The sequence below is a fragment of the Myotis brandtii genome, unplaced genomic scaffold (assembly GCF_000412655.1).
Source record: "Myotis brandtii unplaced genomic scaffold, ASM41265v1 scaffold6, whole genome shotgun sequence".
Lineage (NCBI taxonomy): Eukaryota > Metazoa > Chordata > Mammalia > Chiroptera > Vespertilionidae > Myotis > Myotis brandtii.
Genome location: NW_005370271.1, coordinates 3550562 through 3559506, shown reverse-complemented (window position 1 = coordinate 3559506; position 8945 = coordinate 3550562). Strand labels below are relative to the sequence as shown.

General features: G+C 51.7%; 1 protein-coding gene across 3 annotated transcripts in view; it reads right to left on the bottom strand.

Moving 5' to 3' along the window:
• USP42 (ubiquitin specific peptidase 42) overlaps positions 1–660 on the bottom strand; it is a 37646-nt gene extending 36986 nt beyond the window's left edge. For all 3 annotated transcript variants that reach the window (XR_001364657.1, XR_001364658.1, XM_005879421.2), the window contains exon 1: positions 79–660. The gene's annotated coding sequence lies outside the window, so the exon portion shown is untranslated. The remainder of the gene's footprint in view (positions 1–78) is intronic.
• Between the last annotated feature and the right edge of the window lie 8285 nt (positions 661–8945).

Sequence of the window (8945 nt, the reverse complement as noted above, 5' to 3'; positions counted from 1 at the left end):
GACGGCGGCCACGCCGGGACCCAGCGGTGCGCCCGCGGCCGCAGACTAACCGGTTACGGGAAGCGGAGGGTACGGTACCTGAGTCCGCAGCAAGGCCGGGCCCTTACCGGCACGGGTTCCTCGTCTCGGGTCCGAGCGTTCCGCGGGCTTTGGGGGCAACGAAACCAGCGCGACTCCCGAGCGCCAGGTCCCTCCTACTGATCGGAGGTCTCCAGCGCGAGCCCCGCGGAGGACGCGGTGATGCATCCTCGCATCTCCTCCGCCACCACCGTGCTCCTCCCTGTGGGTCCCTGCTGAGTTCGGGACGTGGCACTCACCTCCCTAACCTGGGTCCCTCTCCCGCCCTCTCACAGGCCTCACCCCTTACCGCCCAGTCACACCTGCCCAGGGGCTGCGATCCGACCTCCTCCCCCCCGCAGGCGACCTTCCTGCGCGCCCGTCCCCACGTTCTCTCCGCGCTTCCTTCTGGTGACTAGACTAGTCTCTCCCTCCCCTTCAACCTTCCGACCGCGGGACCATCGTTCATCGTTCGGAAGCGCAGGACAGAGGAGGCTCAGGGCTCAGAGCCACAAAAAAAGTCTAAAATTCCTTCACCTGGCAGGGAAGCCTCCAGTTGCAGACTTTTCCCTACAAACACCCCATTCCGACATTGGCTAATCAGCGGTTCTCAACCTGTGGGTCGCGACCCCTTTGGCGGTCGAGCGACCTTTCACAGGTGTCGCCTAAGACCATCCTGCATATCAGATATTTACATGACGGTTCATCACAGTAGCAACATTACAGTTATGAAGTAGCAACGAAAATAATTTTATGGTTGGGGGTCACAACATGAGGAACTGTATTTAAAGGGCCAGGAGGTTGAGAACCAAGCCTTATAGAACTCCTACCTCTGGCCCCTCCCACAAAACCCCGCTTGAGTCCCGCCCATCACAATCTTACTACAGATTGCACAAGTCTTTTGTGGTAGCCCTTACTTCACTATGATTATGGAAAGAAATCTCTAAAGTGATAAAATATCAGTTGTGTGTTTGGAGCAGAACACTGACATTTTCCAAGGAAACAAAAAAGGACAAGGTGGGTTTCAAACCTCCCAAATTCAGTGCCCACTTTCAAAATTGACGGCACAACTTACCTTCTGATGAGTAACAGCTACGGGACTTCACCCTCATGGCCCTTTAAAACACTGTTAAGAGACTTGTAAGGCCCTGGCCCTGCCCTCAGGCCGGAGGGTCCCGGGTTCAAGTTCCGGGTTCAATTCCCGTGTGACGGAGAGGCAAGGAATGGATGTCTCTCTCTCATGTTGATGTTTAGAGAGAGAGAGAGAGAGAGAGAGAGATTTATAAGAACAGGCCAGCCATAGGGATGGACTCAATAATTTGCTTGCCTTTTCCAAATGACTTTCAGATGATTAAATACATTATGAGAAGGAATCAAGGGGCCAAATCCTTAATATTCACCTGAGCTTTGTGGTATTTTAAAATGCTTCCTTTCTAATGCTTCACATTTAAAAAGTTTGGCTTCTAGCCCTAGCTGGTTTGGCTCAGTGGAGAGAGCGTCGGCCTGCGGACCCAAGGGTCCTAGGTTCAATTCTGGTCAAGGGCACATGCCTGGGTTGCGGCTCGGTCCACCGTGCAGGAGGCAGCCAATGAATGATTCCCTCTCATCATTGATGTTTCTATATCTCTCTCTTCCTCTCCTTCTCTGAAGTAAATAAAAATTAAAAAGTTTGCCTTCTAATTTCATTTTCCATTCTATTGAAAAACTGCGCCTGCAACCAGTGTTTTCATACAGTGCCTGAGCGATATGGGTAGGAAAAGGGATTTTTTTTTTTTTTTAAAGACACAGCCCTTAGCATTCTCCACCCAGAACAGGTTCTCGGAGGGGGGACTGCACAGCCCCTTCCACCTTCCTCTGTGCCTTGAAAGCAAACAGGCCTTTTTCCTCTAAAGCGGGGTGGGGTCGGGGGAGGGATGGGGAACCTCTTTTCCTGCCCAGGGCCACTGGGATATTTATAACATCATTTGGGGGCCAGACAAAATTACCAACTTAAAAATGAGCCTGCAGTATTTGGTCAAACACTTAATTACCTCCCCGCTAATTACCTTGTCAGGGCCAGGCCAAACGATTGTGAGGGCTTTATGCAGCCCGCAGGCCGGACGTCCCCCACCCCGGCTCTAAAGCGTTTCAGTGCCACTTACAGTAGCAAAGTGACAGCAGAAGGCATATCAGGAAGCCCCTGCCTTCCAGCAGCGGTGCCTTTGGCTGAGATGCAGAAACTCCTTTTGCTCCGACAAGAGCTGAATCCCAAGTGAACGCTGTTGGGAAAGATTTCACTTCACTTCTAGCAAGCGGGTGACCTCCAGCCATTCCTTAGCCAGTGGTCTTTACCACACTCGTCTCTATGCCTGGAGCACCGCAGAGCCTCCTAAGCTGGGTAATTACATGATCAAAGAGCCAAAGGTGTTACAGGGGGATCATTGGATTCTCTGGGGACCTGCAGGCACTTAGGAAGCCTTAGGCCTGGTGTTGCCCTAATCAGACCCCCCACGGCTGACACGCCCTTTCCCCTCCCAGCTGCCCTGCCTGTTACCTGCGGACTCACAGCTGCCCCCTCCCCCTGGCACCTATCCTTGGCCGCAGGGGAGCTGCTCTGTGGGGAGGTTAGGCGCCCCCCTCCCGCTCACAGCCTATAGCAATGGCTCGCTGACCGGGGTTCAGAAAGGCCTGGCCTCAGCTTGTGACCAGTCTTGTGCAGCAGTTCACGCTCCAGTGGGACCAGAACGCAGCTCCTCTCCCACTGAGGCTCCAGCCTCGCTCACGCCTCTCCCTGACCTCTCCCTTCATACTCTCTCCCCAGAGAGCTCCCTCAATGCGGCACGGGCACCTGAGTTCCGTCTCAAAGCCTGCCGCCAGGCGGCCCGGCTTAACACAGTCACCAGGAATCGTTCGAAGAAGCAGAGTCCAAGGGGAGGGTCTGGGCGACAGGTGGGGCGCTGGTAGCTGCGTGACGGTGCAAGGCTCCCCCCCGGGGGGACGGGGATGGGAGATGGGAGAAGGGCATGCACTGGCGTATTCGATCTCATGTTTGAGGACGTGGGGGAAATAGTAACGAAAAGAAGCGTGGAACCAGGCGGCCACGGATGCTTTCACGAGGGGAAACAACAGGCCCTGGGCAATCCGTCATCAACGTGACTGGGCAGCCTGCTGCAACCAGCACCTGCAGTGTGAGGGCCAGCAGGCCTGAGGGCAGGTTCGGGTTCCTTTCAAAGGAGCAGAACTTCAGAAACGGTGACTCCTCGGCCAGGGCCCATCACCTACACCGAAATCAGGGCCCCGATAAAGAAGAGGTGGAACCCCGAGACTGAGGATGGGACCCCAACCACAGGAGAACTTCACACTCCTCAGAACTCCCTGGGCCTGCTGAAGGGGCCCCTCCCCCTGCCCCCCCAATCGGAGGTCTGTGCAGAAGCCACACATAAGGCAGGCACCTACAAGACAATGCCTTCTTCAGGCTCTGCCCCATAATCCTCCTGGCCACCAGACCGTTCTCTAAGGTTAGGGCTCGGTCCGGCCTGACCGGGCAGTGCTGGGCCTGCCTCGGGAGGCATTGCGCGTTGAAGGAGCCGCGGGACCTGGCTAACAGAGACCAGCAGGGCTGTAAATAAGGCTGAAAATGGGTCCCAAAGGGACTGAACCAAGGGGGAGGAATTACGGAGAGTTTGCCGATATGGCAACACCCTCGTCACATAGGCCGGACACTGTGTCAAGGGCCAGTGTGGGCTGCTTCAGACACACGGCACGGACGGCACTCGGCGAGAGGAAGGGGTCACATGGGCTGAAGCTGAGACTCCACGGCTTCCGGTGGAGGGAGGGACACTCGGCTCAGGGAAGTGCACCTGCTGGACCGGACACTACCAGCCAACTCTACTGCCCGAGAAGGCCCGGTTTGCCAAGGCCATGGGTGTTGGGTGCGCTTGCAGCTCTGTTGAGAACGTCGGTGGTGGCTGCCATCTGTAGGCCAGGCCTGACGACAGGGGCGCTGTTACAGAACGGGGCTCTCTAGGGACAAGGGGCGAAGGGGCGGAGGCTGGCGGGACAGAGGCTGGGGGCCGGCACTTATCAGACGCGAGCTGGGCGTGATTGCTGTTGTAGGCGGCAGGGTCCGAACGGCAGAGGGGGGCAGCTGACTCTCAGAGACCCATGGAGATGGCTGACAGAACGTGGGCCAAGATAGACGGCGGTCACCAAAGGCACAATGCATATAATCAAGTGATATGCAGGCAGACATGTCACATCTGGGCGCGCAGGAGACTGAGGCCAGCTGTCCCGTGGGAAAGTCACAGTCTCCTGCCTAGCTTCCTTCCCTGAGACAGTTCTCAGACCAAACACCCATTCAGTAAGAGACCAGGCCCACGGCAAGGGTACACAGTAGTGATTCTTCCAATCCTGCCCCAAAGAGAGCTCTGGCCATTTAATTGACTCAGTAACCATACACCGGCAAAGAGGGATACTCAGCTATTTCCCGGTTATTGGATACAAAGTCCACGTGAATGCAGATGGATGGGACCTAAAGGGCCCACGGGGATCCCTTTTCGCTAAGGGAGTGTGAACATAGAGGGTCCAGGAGGTCACTGGGCCCCTCAGCGGGTCCATTGGGCCCGTACTGGTCATTGTCCTGGTTCCCAAATGTAATATCCAAATGGTCTTACTCAGCAGCTGGCGGAATCCTCACGCTGGTTCCCTGACTTGTAGGCTGCGCGCTATGGTAGTAGACACAGCCACGCGGAAGCCCCGATACTGCCCTCTCTGGCCAAGAGAGTAACTGTTGTGGGGAGTGGCCCGGAATGAAGCCCTGCTCAGAGAGGATAGGATGCAGGGCTGTGGTCTCCATCACGTGCCCATTTAACTCACCAGCCTGACCACTGCCAACAATGGGTGGATCCTGGCAATGGGCCTCTGCACACTCAACGATCAAGAACCATCTAGCACCGGCGGCTCAATCCCACCACTACCCGCTCCACCCGCTGGAGTTCTACACCCGAGAGAGAATGGAATCGTGCTTAGAATATCTTCGTCCTCGCTCTGAGCCCTTCTGGGCAAACATAGGCCACGCCTCTTACCTCTTATAGATTTTACTCATCATCACTGTGAACAAAGAAGAAATAACATAAACACCCCCTCCCCCCCAAAAAAAATGGATAGTCACAAAGCATATTCAAAAAAAGTGCCTGCCATAAGAAAAAAGGAGGAAGAAGAGGAGGAGGAGGAGAGGAGGAGGAGAAGGAGGAGGAGGAGAAGGAGAAAGAAGAAAGGGGGGAAGGAAAAAGAATACCTACCTTTCACTATTAGAGTGTCCAGATGAAACCATCAATAGACTTGTCCCCGCAGCCTGGGCTGAGACGCAGTCATGACAGCGTGCTGTTTAGAGACAGACGGACTCGGTATAAATACAGCTCCAGCTTGTATTTAGTGGTGGGTTCTTTGGGCCTTTCTTTGGACTCGCATGAAATGAAAGGCTTGCTTAACATATCAAAGCCAACCTTGTGCTGATAGATAATGCACACCCCTTCCCACCAACCCAACATAAAGCAGTAAAGCCGGGAGTCTTCAAGGAGGGACAGATTTGAGTTTCTGAGGACCACTGTCTCCTACGGGAATCTGAGACCGTGGCTCACCAAATCTTAGACCTAGTTTATTTTCAGGTGACAGATCCCACATCACTCCTTTACTTATTGCCAAAATATCAAGGTAGAACGGGAAACGAGCCATGCTTTGGAGATACCGTGCCTGGTGTCCAGAGACCTGTTTGGGGTACAGAGTTACCCATAATTGGTGAGCCCACATTGTGACAATGTTCCAAAAGAGGACGGTACAGCTTGGGGGGCAGTGGCTGGGTTTAATTCTGAAGTACATGCCATTCAGGAAACAGGTTGTACCAAGTGCTGGCACTTGAAATGGGTCCTTGAGGATTAAGTATACTTTTTTTCCCAGGCAAATAAGGGGTAGGAGAGGGTGCCAGGATTTCAGGAGCAAATGACATTGAGAAGCAAAGAAAGTCTGTCCCATTCTTAGAAATCTATTGCCCTTGGAAATGTGCAAAGATGAAGACTGATAACACTGTTGATAACAAGGAGAAGGTACAGCATGGAGTTTGATTCAGTAGACTTGAGGTTTCAAAGGAGAAAGGAGAAACTCAGAGAGGAATAGATCTAACTGGCTGGTTGAGCCTATAAGGGAAAGTGTCACTTCCAAATTTAAATAACAGAAACCCATACTTGACCAATTCATGAACAATAATATATTAATATATGCTATCCTGGCAATTTGCCCCCCCCCCCATCAAAACAAATGTTTCTATCAGAATGGAGACACTTATTTCCTTTGCATATTATACATCTACTAGAGGCCTGGTGCGGGGAGCAGGCCTAAGCTGGCAGGCGGACATCCCCCGAGGGGTCCTTAGCACTGCCACAGCCGCTGAGGTGGAGAGGCTCCTGCCACTGCTGCTGTGCTCGCTAGCCACCAGCCGTGAGCCCGGCTTCTGGCTGAGCAGTGCTCCCCCTGGGGGAGCGCACTGACCACCAGAGGGCAGCTCCTGCATTGAGCGTCTTCCCCCTGGTGGTTAGTGCGCATCATAGCGACTGGTTGCTCCGTCCTTTGGTTGATTTGCATATTAGGGTTTTATTATATAGGATTTGAAAAAAAGAAAATACATGAGACCCATTTAAGAGTTTTCAGGAAAGTGGCTGATTAAAGTGGGAATATTTAAAAAAGTCAATTAAATGTGAATGCCCCTAATGCCAGTGAACTATACGCTTGAAAATGGTTAACACGATAAATCTCATATATATGTTACTACAATAAAATGTCCATTGAAATCTATATACCAGCAATATCTAATTAGAAAAAAATAATCATTACAAGAGCCAAAACAAAATACTAAGGAATAAATAACAAATGTGGGAAAAGGGCAGCAGGAGAGACTTTCTGAATGAAGAGTCATACTTCAATTTGTGAAGATGTGAAGTAAAACTGATGTCCAAAGAGATGCTCCCTGGCACTTAATAAAATGCCCATAGAATGAAAATTAAGTTTACAAATGCAAAGCAGCTCGTCCTTAAAGGACTTGTGACACTTACTAAAACGCTTTGAATGTGCACCTGGGACATAAAACCATCAATGAATACACTCAACGCTTTAGCTGCATGTAGCTCCTTTCTCTGGAAACCGTTCACACTTCATTCAGCAAATACCCAACCTCCCATCTCTTCTGGAAGTCCGGGCCAGAGGTAGGTCCCAAAGCACCCCTGCCCTCTGTAAGCTCTCAGGGCATTTGTATTAAGCAGTCAAGCAATTAAGGGCAATATTCCAGGAGGGAAGGTTGGGAGGAAATAACACAATGGGGGAAGCAGATAGAAGGAGGGGGTCATTCAGAGTTTCCCGGTGGGAAGGCACCTTGAGATCGAACCCTGACCACTGAGTGGCAATGAGCAGGTGCAGTGAGGACGAGGACAACTCAGAGAGGAGAGACTCAAAGACAGGGACAGGGATGGCAGAGACACTCCGGAGAGGAGAGGAGAACTTAATGTCTAATCCGCCTTGATGTCTATTTGAAGGAAACAAGTCACAACTTTATCAGAAAAATGTCACAATGTAGGCGCTAAACAAAGTAAAGGATGCCAAGGAGGAGGCTGCCACCAGGCTCAGAGTTTCTCTGATCTGAAAGATGCCAACAATGTCTGATAGTTGACTCAAGTCTCAAGAGAGTTTACAAATAATATTAGTCATTGTTAACCGTTAAATAGAAGGTATTATGTACTAGACTCTACTTCTAAAGGTTTATGCATGTTAAGGCTTTCTTTTTTAAAAGCCGAGAAAAGGGCAGCGATGATGGACATGATTTCAGAGAGGAAGGGAGAGGGAGAGGGAGAGAGAGATAGAGATAGAAACATCAACGATGAGAGAGAATCATTGATCGGCTGCGTCCTGCATGCCCCGAACTGGGGATCGAGCCCACAACCAGGCATATGCCCTGACCGGCAATCGTACCGTGAGCAACTGGTTCATAGGTCAATGCTCAACCACTGAGCTATGCCAGCTGGGCTCTTTTTTTTTTTTTTTTTTGAAAAGCTTATTTAGAAAGTCACAGAGGTAGAAAGAGTGAGCCAAGGAAGAAGTGAGCCAGCTGAGCTGTGTGGGCTCAGAGAACAAGTTACAGAGGCAAAGAAGGGCCCTTGGAGCTTAGGAGCAAGAGAGGGGCAAGCAAAACCTGCCTGGGGGAAGGAGGAGGGGAGGGTGCAGGTAATTCTTGCAACTACGGTGTGTGGTAGGTTCTATAAGCACTTCCCTTTTATCAATGCATTAACTGAGGCCAAGAGCGGCTCACTTGTTCAAGATCACACAAGCTAGTAAGTGACAGAATCCATGTTCTTAAATGCTCTAGGCCAGCACTGTCCAGGAGAACTTTCTGCAATGCATAAAGTCCTCTGTGCTGTCCAACAGAGTCATCCACCAGCCACGCGCCACGTGGAGCGATTGAACACTCGAGATATGGTTTGATAGACCTGAGAAACTAGTTCTTTGTAGGTTGGGTCTGTGTTGGGGCATTCCTTCGACACTAGCCAGGCTGTTTCCAACTCTGCCTTAGCCTTCACTTCCTGCTTATGCAGAACCTAAAGGCCAGCCGCGGTGAAAACCTATGGTCTTAGCAAGTCTTTTCTGAGCACGCATCTTTCCCTGGCCCTGCACATGACTTCCTAGATTCCTCAGTATATGTGCGTAGGGAGCGGCTCTAGGGTCAGGCCTCGGGCTGACCTGTGGCAGGGCCACAAACAAGTCCCAGCCTGGAGGGCAGAGCTCTCCTAGCATAACTAAGCCTGACTTGTTACCCTCCCTAATTCCTTCCCAAGTAGCTAATGGGCTGTGGGAGGTGCAGCAAGTGTTGC